Below are 16,869 nucleotides of genomic sequence, written 5' to 3' on the forward strand. Positions count from 1 at the left end.
TATGAATTGAGCAGTCTTCTGGGACAGGCTTGTAAGAGTAGATTGTGCACATTTCTTCCCGACTCTATGTTTAGTAGTGTCAGACTCGCAGAATGACATGAGACTTAATGGGAGAATTTACACCACAGGAATTAAGGAAAACTACTGTGATATTGTGATATAATAAGGTATACATTTTTGGTGTCTGTCCCATACCCAACCCTGTCCCGGCACAGAGCTCCTAAGACTTTTATAATTTGCTGAGTCATAGCAGCATCTGACACAGAGCTCCTAAATCCCTTGGAACTTTTGGGGTGATAAGAGCATCTTTTGTTCTAATGAGGCAACTTTTTGTGGGCTCCTGGATAGCCTCAGGATGGGAGCTGGTTGCCAGGGGAACCATCAATGTGATTAGAGGGTCAGAACTTCAGCCTCACTCCCTGACTTCCAGGGAGGGAAGAGGGCTGAAAATTGAGTTGGTCATCAGTGGCCAATGATGTAATCAATTATGCCTATGTAATGAAAACTCTATAAAGCCCAAAATGACAGGGTTTGGGAAATTCCAGATAGCTGAACATGTGGAGGTTCCTGGAGAGTGGCATGCCTGGAGAGGGCATAGAAATACTAAGTCCCTTCTCCTGTACCTCACCTATGCATCTCTTCTATTTGACTGTTCATCTGCATCCTTTGTATCAATCCTTATAATAAATGATTAAACATAAAGTGTTTATCTAAGCCCTGTGAGCCACTCTAACAAATTAATCAAACCCCCAAAAGGGGTCATGGGAACCCCAATTTAAAGCCTGTTGGTGAGAGGTACAGGTCACAACCTGGGACTTGTGATTGGCGCCTTAGGTGAGGGGCAGTCTTAGGGGACTGAGTCCTTAACTTGTGGTATCTGACATTACCTCCAGGTCGATAGTGTCATAATTGAATTGGATTATAGGACACCCAGCTAATATCTGCTACAGAACTGCCTGATGTGTGGGAAAACTCCCTGTACATCTGGTGTTAGAAGAGCTGTGTTGAGTGAACAGAGAGTGAGAGTAGGAAAACAAACAATTACAAATCAGGACTTTTTGTTTTAAGTGTCAGTTTACCAGAATACTACTGCAGGAAATTCACCATAGAATAAGTCTGGCCTTGAGGGGAGCTATGAATCAGTTGGTCAGTTCGTCATTGGCTGCAGGATGCCATCTGAGTTGGTGGCAGGGGGTGCACATCTTTTTGGGTGAGGAAACTCCTTTCCTAAGATAAACCTTCAGAAAAGGGAGCTGCTCTGAGCAGTTAGTAGCCAGAAATCACAGCAATGAGAGGATGGCAAAGGGGATCTGAGTGGGCCACTAACAGCAACTACTACAGGCATCTTCCATTTGGAAGGAAAGGCAAGTTGAATAAGCTCACAAAAGTCCTTCAAGTGAAATCAGAAAAAGTGATCCACATAGTGGTGGGAGAAAATTTATGAAGGTCAGGTGTCCCTTCCCACAAAGATAGGAAGGTGAAAACCTAACACAACAAGTCATACATAGACAGACACCTCTCACGCATCACTTCAAATCCTCTCAGCTCCACCTCTCATGCCAGCACCTACCAGAGTGACCAGTTCACACATGAATAGGTGCTCTCAGTTTCTTAAAGGTGTAGCCTGACAGTGCCTTGCCTTGGGCCAGCACCTTGAATCTTGTGCTTCCTACTCCAGAGCTTCTCTGATGCTGAAGCATGAAGTACCCATTGAAACCTGTTCATACTTAAGCTTACACAACCCAGTTGTATGAAAGAATTGATGCCTGGTACACCAACTCCTGACTCATGAAGGACGAGCGTTTATCCCTTTCTCTTTTTTGTTAGATGATTCTGAGATTCATTTCATAAGGCTCCTTGGAAGGTCTCTTCAAGATCAAGCACTTGCCATGTAATGGTAGGAAACACGCTGGCAAATTTTCAAAAATTTTTCCAATACTCAAACTGCAAGGTAATGGGTACTCTATTCAGGCAGTTGAAAAGGGGAAACAAAGGAAATGCTTCCCTGAACATGGGGCATGGTGAGGGCTTTAAGGGAAAACAGACAAAAGCAACAGAGCACAGCTAAGTTGTTTTTCTTTGTGATGTTGCCCATTTCAGGCCATTTAGTCCTAGTCTCAGAAGTGTTGACTGAATGAAGGGACTGAGAGAGAGTGAGTTAGTCGCTCTGGAGCAGAGCACAGGGGTCAGCTTATATTCAGAGCAGAGAATTTTCTATTTCTCTGCATCACTTTATATGGGCTCTCCCTCCTTCCCTGTTTTTCTCTCTTTGTCCCCTAGTTCCTGCCCTCTGAGAATAAACGACCTCCACAAGCCTTTGTTTCAATCTCAGCCTCTGCTTATAGGGAAAATTCATGCTAAGGCAAGGGGTGATAGTAATCCATTTCTACTCTACGTTCAAAGAATTCAGATACATCAGTGTTATATCCTCCCTCAGATATCCAGCAATCAACCAAGATGGTTACATTTTAACTGCTCTATGTATTAAATAAACAATTCTAATTAATCAATTCACTATCAGAGTTAAAATAGTGTAGTTTGCTGTGTCATATTAAAATAGAAACTGTCATTTATGAAACTACTTCTTAATTATTGCATGAATTCTGTTTTAATATGATAGATTCTTATCTTTCATTTTTCTGCTTTTATAGAGGTTGTATGGAGGAATTCAATTTTTAAATCCTTTGAGCTTCTGAGTTGAAAAGAGAAAGATGGAAGATATTTTTATTACTATTTTAATGGATTCAGGAGAAAATAAAACAAATAAGTTAAAACAAACAAATATACCCTCCGAAATACTACCAGCTAAGAATATCTAACAGCAAGAAGATATCTGTTGCCTCTTGCTACTGAAATATGCATTCATTTCTTTCTTCTTTATTACTTATTTGATTCTTTAGTTGATGTGGGAGAGAGGATGTAGACGATATTGAAAAAATACCTGCAGCATTAGTTAAAACAACGCTCTTACAAATATCTTGATGGTAAAGATTACTGTTTCACTCTATCAACTTGTAGTTGTCATCATTTCAATCAAATTGCATCAGTATAACATCCCATTTGGCAGTCCTAAAAACAAGTACAGGGTAAATGTCTTTTGGAAGTATGAGGAGGAGATGGATTAAGGAAATGGCTTTAGGGCTTTGCTTACATGTAGAAAAGAATATCATTTCCAGCTTGCTTGGTGTTCCTGATCCTACATAAGAATAAAAGCTAGTGATGCTAATGGTTGAATTCGCAGCACAATTAGCAAATACCCTTAGACCAAATCCACAGTTGTTGAAAGCTTTTTCTACCAAAAAAAATGTCATTTTCAATTTTCACCTGATCTTATTTTTGCCCTTTAAAAGCCTTTTTAACTATTGCTAATTATTTAATGAATGAGACAGGGCTTGTGATTGTTTCTGTAACATTGGCAATATTAGTTTTCCTGTCAGAAAATCTGTCCAAATATCTTTTGTTTAATAAATGGTGCTTACTTATTAATAAAAAGTAGATTTTTTTCTTTTATTAGTTCTTTTGATGTTTTGTTTCAATTAAAATGGTGCTATTTGTCAGCAGAGGTTTACTTTTCTGTGGCAGCCTGACAGAAGCTGGTTAGTTCTTTCCACCACTGTTAGTGTAGCACAATGCGTCTAAAGTCAGACAGACCTGGGTTCCAAACCTAACCCTGCCACTTCCCAGTGAATAGTTTTGACCCAATGACCTCTCAAGGCTTCATTTTTCTCATTCATAAATGCTAATGATATTAGTAATTATTTCAGAAAGTACTAATATCACTAATCATAGTGTTAAGCACTAATATTGTCAGGCTTGTACTAAGAGCTTATAAGAGTCATATCTATTTTTATTAACATATGATTCAGCCTCCTGCTTTTTCAATGAAAGTATAATTCTACAACAATTTCCTTACACGATCTATACTGAACTGTGGAATGTTATGCTATTATTTTAAAATAAAGTGAAGGCATTAGTTTATATTATTTTAACAACAACTATGGAACATCTACAATGAGCTAGGTGCTGGGGCTACAGCAAGGAAGCTCTAAATGAACTATTAAAAAAATCATATAAAACTTGATGATATAACAAATTATTATTGAATTATATAGCTTATTTTATTTATAAAATATTTATTTCTAATGACATAGAAATGCATACATCTATTCATATTTACTTAGAAAATTAGTAAAATCCTTAAAATTGCAAAAATGAAAATGTAAATCACCTCTAGTCTTTCTACTCATACATGTATGTATATACACATACATACATACATGTGTATATAACATGCGCAATTAATATCTTGTACACCTTTCTAGTCTTTTCCACTTTACATGTATTCAATGTTTATTTTTGTTAATTGTGAGCGTATCATGCATACTGTTTGGTAAACTATTATTTTTATTTAAAATAAATGATGAGAGAGGGCTGCGTGCAGTAGCTCATGCCTATAATCCTAGCACTTTGGGAGGCTGAGGTGGGAGGATTACTTGAGCCCAAGAGTTCAAGACCAGCCTGGCCAACAAAGCAAGCAAGGCTCCATCTATACAGACACATGCCTGTAGCCCCAACTACCTGGGAGGCTGAGGCAGGAGGACCACTTGAGCCTAGGAGGTTGAGGACGCAGTGAGCTGTGATCTTGCCACTGCGCTCTACCCTGAATGATAGAGTGAAACCCTGTCTCCAAAAAACAAACAAATCTCTCTCTCTCTCTCTATATATATATATATGTGTGTGTGTGTTTGGTGTGTGTGTATGTATGTATATATGTGTGTATATATATATACACAATGAATCGTTTCCCTTGATCTAAAAAAATACTCTTCTATAACTATCCTTATTTAGGATAATTTTTGAATCCTACATACTAGAACAGTATAGACATGCATCATAATTTATTTTACCAATCCCCTATAGTAAGCACTTTTATTGTTTTTTTTAACATTTCCTTAATATACATACTGCCATGACAAACTTCAACACTGTCATGTGCCATTTTATTCAGCAGATCAGTACACCGAAAAAATATCAGCCATCAGAAGGTTACATCCTCATCATCCTGTCAGCAGCTCTATAACTTACCTGTATCCCAACTTGTTATTTCCTTCTTTTCTAAGTGCTCTAGAGTCTACCTCCTGCATCTTCAGAGAACATGTTCTTTGATTAGTCCTCTTTCCTGTATGTAAACTTTTCTTCCCTCTCTCTAGGTCACTCCCATCAACATTTCATCATACTTAAATCTTTACAGTCTGAAAAAAAATAAGTAGAAAAAAACTTCATTAACTCATGTCTGCCTCCTTTTCTCTCCTTGCTATGGTTTGAATGTCCCCTCTGAAACTCATGTTGAAATTTGCCGTTGTGGTGGCATTAAGAGGTGAGACATTTAAGAGGTGATTCGGAGAGCTCTGCCCTCATGAATGGATTAATGCCATTATCCATGAGAGTGGGATAGTTATTAGGGCAGTTTGGCATCCTTTTTCTCTCTTGCTCATACACTGTCTTGCCACATAGTGCCTTCTGCCATGGGATGGCCTTCACCAGATTCTGGTGCCATGCTCTCGTATGTCCCAGCCTCTAAAAAAGTGAGCCAAATAAACTTCTATTCTTTTTGAATTGCTTGGTCAGTGGTATTCTGCTCTAGCAACAGAAAACAGACTAAGACATTCCCCAATTTCTTGGACAAAAATTTTAGAAGATATGTAACAGTTGTCTTAACTGCTCTAAACAGAAACTTGGGAAGTTTTTTGTTTGTTTTTGAAACCTCCTTCTGCCTCATACCCATATTTAATCAATCAGAATGCATTATCAATTTTATCATCTACATAAATCTCTAATTACTTTACTTATTTCTTTTTCTACTGTTTTAGTTCAAACGTTTGATATTTCTTGCCTGGACCACTGCGGGCCTGCATCCTAACAAGTATACTTTTACCTACTCCACCTCTCTTTAAATTGTTTCTACCAACAGAATAAGCTTTTCAATTGCAAGCCTGATTATATTAGCCCTTCCTTCTCCCCCTCTCCCAAGACAGATGCACACACTTAAACCCCTTCAATGGCTTCCCACTGCTTTTCAGATAAAAACCAAATATTTAGCTTAATAAGCAAGAGCCTGACTTGAGCTGACCCTGTCCCACTTCTCTTAGACCTGGTTCTTACCAAGCTCCCCCTTATTCCCTATACCCCAGACACACTGCCATTCTTTTAATTCCACGGACAAGCAATTTTTTCTCTGTCCCAGGTCTTTGTAGATGCTCTCTCTTCCACCCAGAACCCTATTTACCCCAGTATCCTCACTCTCCAATGTAACTTTCTACATATGTTACATTTATTTCATATGTCATTGCCACAGAAAAAAAAACCTTCCAGGTCACAGGCCCTTACTACGTATGTACTCATACATAATAATTTCCCTTGTTAGAGCTGCAAGTTAATAATTATTAACATGATTGTTTTATTGATATCTATCTTGATCATGAGATTGCAAGCTTCATGAAAATGAGGACAATATTTGTACTTACCATTGCATCTGTAATATCTAACACAATGCCAGGCTACAGACAGAATCTCAACAAATACATCTGTTGCATAAAAGAATGAATGAACACAAATCAGTCTTATACTTCATTGTATCACTAAAATGACTCTTCTTAAAGATGCTAATAACCTGTTGCTAAATCTGACAGATATTTTAAAATTTTTATTTCTCTTGGTTGCTCAGCAGCATATGAGATTTATTTTTTTGACTAGTGCTTCCTGAAAAATGTTCTTTCTTTGCTTTCCAAGACAATGAATGTCCTGAACTTCTGTGTTTATTCATTCTCAGAGTCTTTACCTGTCTCCTCTTTCTCTGTTCATTACTTGAGTGTTAATGATCTATTATTTTCTTGATTCTTTGTCTTGTGAGAGAATGTAAATTAATAGTAAAATCATCTTCTTTCATTGCTGCAATTAATATGCAAGTTCTGATGACTCTCAAATCTACATCTCCAACCCAAATCTCTTCCCTGACCTTTGGACATGTATATCTGATGCCCTATTGTACAACTTTACATGGGTACCTTCAAAGTACCTTTAACATATCATGTGTAACATTCATTTCTTTGCATTCCACACACAAACCTGCTCTTCAGCATTCCCTATCTCAATGAATGACACCGTTATCCAACCAGTTTATTAAGTTAGAAAGCTGGTAGTCATATACAATTTCTTCATTTCTTCTTACAATACATCAAAACAGTATCCAAGCCCTGTTAGATTTATCAGTTGAAACCCCTGTTGACCTCTTCCATTTCTCACTATCTCCACTACCACTACCTTAGTTTAGGCCACCAGCATTTTTGCCCAGATTACTGCACAAGTGTCTTAATTATTCTCCCTGACTCCAGTTTTACCCTCTTGAATCTATTCTCATTTTTTATAGTTAGAGTCATCTTATTTAGCCAAACATTTATCATGCTACTCCCCTGTTTGAAAAATGTCTTCATTGGTCTTAGGATAAAACCATAGCTCCTTTGTGAAATTTATCAGATCTGTTCTATTTCTTGAGCTACATCTTTTGCCTTATTCTACTGGTACTCTATTTTTCAGCCATGCTGAGCTTCCTTTCCATCTGTTAACATGTCATGCACTGTCTCACCTCAAAGCCTTCACTCATGAGCTTCTCTTCTGCTTGCAGTATCCTCCACCCACTTTTTACCTAGCTAACCCCTACTCGTTGTTCAAATCTCTATTTAAAATTACTTCTTCTAGAGAGCTTTTCCTGACCCTTACTGCCATCCCACTCTAGGTTACGTACTGCTCTTCTATGTTTCCATAGCTTGCTATATTTCTCCTATATTACCATTTATTATACCTTACTCTGATTATATTTGTTTACTCATCTGTCTCTCCCAGTATATTATAAGCTCTGGTGATGGAAGGAATTACGTCTCTTTTGATAACTTTCATATCCCCAGCACCCCAGTACAGTCCCAAGCACAATGTAGATGCATAATACAATAGTGACTGAGTGAATGAAGTTCTCCCAATTTAAGATTTTTATAAGTATATTTTAGAATAGCAGAGTAAATTAGAATTATGAAGATAAATTTTACATGTATTTTTATCTTTTGGTATCAACACATCCAGTTTTTAGATAACAAGGGTCAGGGAACAGGTTTGCACAGGCTCCAATATAGAGCTATATTCATGTAGATAGTTAAATGCTTTGTGATCTTGCACAAAAACTTATCGTTTGGAGACCTTAATTTACTTGTCTGAAAAAAAGGTTGAAATGTTTAATCTCTAATGTTACACATGAAGTATGAGTATATGAAATCACAAGTATGTTGATACTCCTCAAAAACAGTTATAACTACAAAATGACAACACTGAGTATTTCATAATGGTGTAATAGATTTTTGTGGTGGTAGTGGTGGTGGCAGGGGTTTCATTATTTTGGGAAGCTAAGAGTGATCTATTTAATATTTCTCCTAGTAGTCTAACTTGACAGCAGATAGAATGGCAAAAGCAGCCTAGTTAGGTGATACTGTAAGTCAGATTTCTGAACCATAAACCACAGGTGCTGAGAAGCAACTTTAATAAAGAGAATGTAGGAGGACACAAATTTAGCAGCCGTGGGGCTAAATAATGCAAAGATAGCTAAATTGGAGAAAGATGAATGATGTCAAAGTAGTAAAAACCAAGAGACCAGGTATTGCTACACAGCTGTGTCTTTTGTTTTAAAATGGCTGTCTGCTTTCAGTAGCTGTTGAGGCATAGGAAGTACAAAATCTCCCTCACTGAGGCAATATATCAGCTGCCCAAATCTCTTCCTCATCAGTCAAGCTTGTTGGCCTTTGACTCTGCACAATCTTTGTGACACTGTTATCAATGATACTTCAGAAACATCTGCTCCAAAGCTGTCTGTTACTGCGATGGCAGACAGCAAATCTAATGGCACCAAAAGAGAATGACAAGAGACCCATTAATGGGTAGTGGTGGTATGAAACAACACAATAACTCCGATCAGGGCTAGCTGAATCCATCAGCATTTCACTGTCTAGCTAACTTAGTAGCACACGTTTGGAAAGACTTTAGAGTTCATGATGTCACTGACAAATAAGAAGTCAAAGAAAGAATTAAATTATTGCCTTATACAAAATATATGATGCTGCCTATAAGTCAAAGTAGGATTAAGTGGAAGGTGACGGTGGGTCATTTGTGGAAAAATTTGATCCTTTTTATTTGTACAGGAAACTTAGAGTAGCAGTTTATATCTAGTGTTCTTTTTGCCCAATATTCATTTACTCATTCACCCATTGATTCACTCATTCACTGCTTCATTTATTTGACAAACATTTGAGTTTTTACTCTTCTAGGTCTGAGGATATTATTATTGTTCATAATAAAACAGACAAAAATCCTTCCCTTCATGAAGCTTAAAATCTAGTAGCCCAAGAAAAATAAAAACAAACAAATAAGATATATAATAATAAGTGTTATGAAGAAAGATAAAGTAGGAAACAGGAATTAGGACTAAGTGAGGTGTCTGCAGTTTCAACAGGGAGGCCAGAGAAGGCTTCTTTAATAAATTGGCACTTGACTAGAGAAGAGGCAAGATAAGAAAGAGAGAAGAAAGAAGTTGGGGAGAACTTCTGAGGTGAGGGAACCGTAATGCAAAGGCCCTGAGGCATGAGTGTGTCTCCAGGTTAGAGCAAGGGCAGAGGCCAGTGTGGCTGAGTAAGAGTGAGAGAGGGAAAATAAAAAAATGATTCCATTCTAACTATCATAAAAACACTTTCATTCTCTACTTTGAGATCTTCCTAGCTGAGAATAATATTTAAAAGGCAATACTCCCTAAAATAACATTCTAAACTATCCTCTTCCAGATGCTTGTTGGCAAAGGCAAGTATTTTTTAGGATGCTATTAGGGATGAACTCTCCTGAAGATGAGAGTTTCTATATGTAGATGCAAGTCAAGTTCACCATTGGTGAGACAATGTGTGAGCAAATTTCTTGTTTGGTGAAATCACATTAGCAAGATTTCTTGTCTCTTTCTCCCTGTTTCTGTTGAAGAGATTTGAAAGAATCAATCTGAGGACTATGGGAACTGACAGAAGCACCAGGCTCGTGCAGTAGGCCTTTCATCGAAAGAAATGTGCAGGATACCAACCTTTTACATGGGAAGTAGCTGTATTTTGTTTCCCCAAAGACCTCTGGCACAGACCCCATGTGTTGGAGATGGGGGAGTGGGAGGTGAAGGGGGCAAAGGCAGAATAATTATGGAAGGAGGATGATGTTTCTATGGCGATCCAAGAACTGGAAGCATTTGTATCTTCCCTTCCTCAAATGTACTGATGATTGTGGGAATCCAAAGTCAGTGTTAGTTTACTAGTTTCTTCCTCTCTTTTTTCTTTGGATTTTTATCAGCAGATAAAAATAATATGGTTAGTCTTCATAGTAATATTACTTACCTATGCTTTTTTAATTAGAAAAATGTATATCAAATGAGCCTTCTAACAGAGTATACAAAAGAATGACCATGTGAAAGAACAGCAGCAACTCAAAATATCAGCTATTTGAAGTTATATTGACAAAATTTATATTCCATTCAAGCATTTTAAGGTTAAGATTTTCTATTCAAATGTTTTCTTTTCATTAGAAAAAATGATCTTAGAAACAAGAACCATTTTGTAAGCCAAACTTGATTCTACCTCATACTAAGTGATATTCTCAGCCCTCAAGAATCTCTGCAACCCTCTGCCTCTACCCGCTTCAGCTCCTCTTAATGCTACTTCTTGGAAATGGAAAAACATAACACCAAGTGTTCATTTTTTTCTGAAAATATATCTTCCTCATTTTAACTGCAAATCGTTTTTTGAAGGCCTGGAGGATGCTGCATCAGCAATCAAAGAATCAAGAGTGTTAGAAAAACATTTTGTGAAGTACAGTACCAAGTAAAGTGAACACTCAGCAAGCACGTTCTTGCCTTTGTGTGTCACAGTTTGCCAGCTTGTTATGCACAAATGTGATTCATGTAACTTTCCCACAGTCTGTGTGTGTTTGCAGCAGTACTGCTGGCATTCTAAGATAGACTGTGCTACCCATTTTAGACATATGAAAGAAGTAACACATTTGCCTTTGAAAATGTATGGAAAAGCTACATATTCTGTCATCAACATCTGTAAAATTTGTTTTGTTCAACAGGGCTTTTATTTCTACTCAATGATTATGAGTCCAGAGATTGATTAGCTTCAAAAATATGTGTCCATGAGTGGGATGCTACTCTCTTAATTCATTTTCTTCAAATGAGATGAAAGTTAATGCTTTGACTGTGGGAAAAGATATTTTTAGATCTTGTGGTCATCTCAATTTTCATTTAAGCAGCTGGTAAAGGGACAAACCAGAAATGAAAAAAAAATATTGGCAAGTCAGCAGTTGATAAGGCAATATATGAACATTTACTCTCCTGCTTTTTAATTTTCAGCCTGTTAATTCTTAGGTCACTGTTTCCTATGTATAACTTGTTAATTCGAGAATTTTGGATTAACAGGAATGTTGTAAGCACATTCTTGCCACAATCTTTGCAAGTTACTGGTTAAAAAGATCTTTAAAAACAATTGACTGCAGATACAGTGACACAATATTTGTTTAATGGTGACAAAATTTCTTGCTTGCATAATTTAACTGGAAAGTCAATACATTTAAACATAGGCCACTGTTGGCCGGGCATGGTGGCTCACGTCTGTAATCCCAGCACTTTGGGAGGCTGAGGCGGGCAGATAACCTGAGGTCGGGAGTTCGAGACCAGCCTGGCCAGCATGGTGAAAAAACCCCATTTATACTAAAAAATACAAAAAATAGCCGGGCACGGTGGCAGGCACCTGTAATCCCAGCTACTCGGGAGGCTGAGGCAGGAGAATCACTTGAACCCAGGAGGTGGAGGTTGCAGTGAGCCGAGATTGCGCCATTGCACTCCAGCCTGGGGAACAAGAACAAGACTTCATCTCAAAACAAACAAACAAACAAACAAACACAAGCAAACAAAAAAATAGGCTACTGTGAAAATTCACAGTAAAATTTCAGGCTTGTATATACTCTCTTTAGCATTTTCACTTGTGTATTTTACAAACTGCCCAAATTTGATATGGACAAAACTGAACAAATCAATACCTTTCTCAAACTTTGCTCTCACTCAAAGGTTTATATTTAAGTATATTCAATAACATAAGCAAGAAAGCTGGGAGTCATCCTTGACTTTTCTCTTTTCACTCACACCCCACAGCTAACTAATCATAAAAGTCTTGACAATTTTATGTCTAAAATATCTCTTAAATCTCTCAAATGTCTGCCTTTTTCTATCCCACCCCTTAGACCTAGCTGCCATGATTACTTACATAAACTGCTGAAATACTCTAAATAGTCATTTCTTTCTAATCAGAATTATCTTTTAAAACCGCATTTTGATCCTGCTATTATCTTTCTTAGAAAACTATATTTGCTCCCCTTTCCTCTTAGAATGAAGGCTAAAAACCCTTAGTATGACTCTTATACCTGTTTTACACTACTCTCCTTTCACTCTTTGAATTATAACCATATAAACTTTCTTTGAGCTCCTGCAATGAATTCTATTCCTCCCCACCTCTGGAGCTTCCCACATGCTGTTCCCTCTGCTGGAAATTTTTTGCTCTCTTTCACTCTTTCAGATCCCAATCTAAAGTAGATTTTCCTGCTATAAAATCTGTAAATATCTTGCACTCCTCTAGAGTGTTGGTTAAATTGTAATTAATTTATTTTGGAAGTAGTTTTAATAGTCTTTCCCAAGACAATATAAGTTCCAGAAAGGCCAGTACCACTTCTCTCTTTGATGACTCAAATTCTCAAGTACCTATGAATCACCATGTATAGTTGTTTAATATGTATTGTTTAATATATTTGTATTGAACGAATGTCGAGTTCTTTACAGTGAGGTGACAGCACTTAATTTACCTCAGATGTTGTATTTTGACAAATTTCACATTTTTTTCTTTAATTAAAGTTTCTCAATAGTCAGCCAAGTACAGCTGACCAAAACCGTATGACCCAAGTGTATCCATTTGAAAGACTCAAGATACATCTATTTTATAGATAATTTTCAAGATTGTGCCTTCATGTGATTTGTACAAATGACAAATATAGTACTTAAATTAGGATGCAGCTACTTTATTTTCTCTTCATCTTAAGATACAGGATATGCACATGCAAAAGAGCCAAAAAAGACATGAAAGGTAGATTTTTTTTTTATGTTCACCCATCAAGAGTATGCTTTTTTGTCCTTAAGTCACTCAAATAATATTTAGAATATATTGATATCAATTAGTGTTGTCATGTCAATTTTCCCTTATTTCTACTGAAAACTCCATGTAGGATCCACATATTATTGCGGAGCCATACTTTTAATGCATTTTTAAGTGGTATGCTTGAGACCTTGGACACAGACGGGGAATCTGTTTTTGCTAATCCTTTCTTCTCTCATGTCAGAGACTTATTCTCTTTTGCCACTCCCATATCCAATTTTCATCAATGTAGCATTCATGTGCTATAGTACTATATATGTATTAATGCTAAATGATTTTTAAGGAGTGACTTCCTTCAATATAATTTTTACTTGAAAAGTAGAACTTTTGATTGATGGAAAGACTTCAAATAGGAAGAAATGGAATTATAGGCCAGCCACAGTGGCTCACGCCTGTAATTCCAGCACTTTGGAAAGCCAAGCCAGGCCAATTGCTTGAGGTCAGGAGTTTGAGACCTGCCTGGCCAACATGGTAAAACCTCATCTCTGCTAAAAATATATTTTAAAAAAAGTTAGCTGGGCATGGTGGCACACACCTGTAATTCCAGCTACTTGGGAGGCTGAGGCAGGAGGATCACTTGAACTCGGGAGACAGAGGTGGCAGTGAGCTGAGATTGCACCACTGCACCCCAGCCTGAGCAACAGAGCAAGACTCCATCTCAAAAAGAAAAAGAAAAAGAAAAAAAGAAAAGAAATTATAACAGTGAAGTTCATATTTTTGAGCTAGGAATCTGGTTCTATGAAACTTACTTAGAAAATCCTCTAAAATAGTAAGAAATAAAGCAGAAAGTAATATGTAAATTCATGCTGGAACTTCAAGGAAGACTCATTTGAAGGTAATATTCTATCTGGCTTTTGTGTGTTGTACAAATCTATTTCCTTAGACATTTTTTTTTCTCCTGATGTCTTCCAAAAATATTTTAAATGTAATATTTGTTTTAAGACTAATTGCTAAAATTTATATTGCATCAAAGTTTGTTATATTCATTTAGACTTACATCTGTATAACTTTTTTTTTTTTGGAGAAGGAGTCTCACTCTGTCGCCCAGGCTGGAGTGCAGTGGCATGATCTAGGCTCACTGCAACCTCCACCTCCCTGAGTTCAAGCAATCCTCCTGCCTCAGCCTCCCGAGTAGCTGGAATTACAGGCGCACACCAACATGCCTGGCTAATTTTTGTATTTTTAGTAGAGACGGGGTTTCCCCATGTTGGCCAGGCTGGTCTCGATCCCCTGACCTCAAACGATCAGCCCACCTCAGCCTCCCAAAGTGCTGGGATTACAGGCGTGAGCCACTGTGCTCAGCCGACTTCTTTTAATGTTTATTATTAGCCCCATTTTAACTTCTTATAATGATTTAACATTGATTGCTTTCTTTGTAAATAAAATAACAAAATAAGTGACTTTTCCAAGGAGAATACTCAGTGAATATCTACTTCAAATCCTTGCTTATCTGAAAATATGTTTATGTACATGATAAAGAACATATAATTAGAAGTCTAGAAATATATATATATTTATATACATATATATATAGTCATCAATTTGAGAATTTCAGTAGATGGGATAACCTTTCACTTGTAAAGAACTGAGGAAAGCAAACAATAAATTGCAAATTAGCACCAAAGAATTCACCAAGAACACAGCACAAATTAAGAGACTTTTTTTAAAAAAAAGTGAGTTTAGAAAAAACATGGAGAAAAGATGGAGAGCCTCCATCCTTACATGCTGAATGAGAATATCAGAGGGAGAAAATTGAGGGAGTGGTGGAAGGAAATATGCCAAAATTTCTACAACTTTCTACAACACACGCATCTTCACATTAAGAGTATACAACACATTGGCTGGGCACGGTGGCTCGTGCCTGTAATCACAGAACTTTGGGAGGCTGGGGTGGGAGGATGACTTGAGGTCAGGAGTTCGAGACCAGCCTGGCCAACATGGTGAAACCCTGTCTCTACTAAAAATACAAAAAATTGGCCGGGCATGGTGGCACGCACCTGTAGTCTCAGCTACTTGGGAGGCTGAGGCAGGAGAATTGCTTGAACCCAGGAGGTAGAGGTTGATGTGAGCCAAGATTGAACCACTGCACTCCAGCCTGGGCGACAGAGTGACTCCATCTCAAAACAAACAAAAAAAAGTATACAGCATATCGAACATGTTAAATGGAAATAAATAACACCTAGAAACATAGCAGAAAAGCATACATCAAGGATTAAAAAAAAAAAAGCAAACAACTTAATCTGGTAGTTCTATCAATGAAGGTGTTAAAGTCCCCAACTGTAAATGGATTTGTTTTTTTCTCCTTTTAGTTCTATCAGGTTTTGCTTTTTTGCTTCTTGTGTTTTCAGGCTCTGTTGCTTGATGCACACACATTTAAGATATTATGTTTCCTGATTAATTGACGCTTTTATCATTCAGTCCCTCTTTAGTAATTTTCTTTGTTCTAAAGTCTACTTTATCAAATTTAATGATGTCATGGTTAATGACAGACCACACATGCTATGGTGCTTTCATAAGATTATAAAGAACCAGAAAAATTCCTATCACCTAGTATTTACTATGCTATACTTTTTGTTTTTGGAGTATACTCCTTCTACTTATAAAAAGAATTTAATATAAAACAGCCTCAGGCAGGGCCTTTGGGGGTTTTCCAGAAGAAAGCATTGTTATCATAGAAGATGACATCTCCATGCCTGTTATTGCCCCTGAAGATCTTCCAGCAGTACAGGATATGGGGGTAAAAGACAGTGATATTGATGACCTGACCCTATGTAGCCCTAGGCTAATGTGTGTGTTTGTGTCTTAGTTTTTAATAAAAAAGATTAAAAAGTAAAATATAAAAATAAACATTTTAAAAATGAAAAAAGCTTATAGAACAAGGATATAAAGAAGAAAACATTTTTGTACCGCTGTACAATGTGCTGGTGTTTTAAGCTGAGTGTTATTATAAAAGAGTTAAAAAATTAAAAAATTTATAAAGTAAAAATGTATAGTGAGCTAAGGTTAATTTATTATTGAAGAAAAAGATTTTAAAAATATATTTAGTGTAGCCTAAGTGCACAGTGATTATAACGTCTACAGGAATGTACAGTAATGTCCTAGTCCTTTATATTCACTCACCACTCACTCACTGACTCACCCAGAGCAACTTCCAGTTCTACAAGCTTCATTCATGGTAAGTACCCTATATAGGAGGACCATTTTTTAATCTTTTATATCATAATTATACTGTACCTTTTCTATATTCAAATATTTCTAGATACACAAATACCATTGTGTTACAATTGTCTATGGTATTCAGTACAGCAACATGCTACAGGTTTGCAGCCCAGGAGCAATAGGCTATACCATATAGCCTATGTGTGCAGTAAGCGATACCATCTAGGTTTGTGTAAATACATTCTATGAGGTTTCTACAATGATGTAATTGAGAAATGAAGCATGTCTCAGAATGTGTCTCTGTTGTTAAGCAACACATGACTGCAATTTTCTTAAGGATTTCCTCTACATGTATTGAGCAGCATGTCAGATGGTGTTAAAATTTTTG

The sequence above is a fragment of the Gorilla gorilla genome, chromosome X, assembly GCF_029281585.2.
Source record: "Gorilla gorilla gorilla isolate KB3781 chromosome X, NHGRI_mGorGor1-v2.1_pri, whole genome shotgun sequence".
Classification (NCBI taxonomy): domain Eukaryota; kingdom Metazoa; phylum Chordata; class Mammalia; order Primates; family Hominidae; genus Gorilla; species Gorilla gorilla.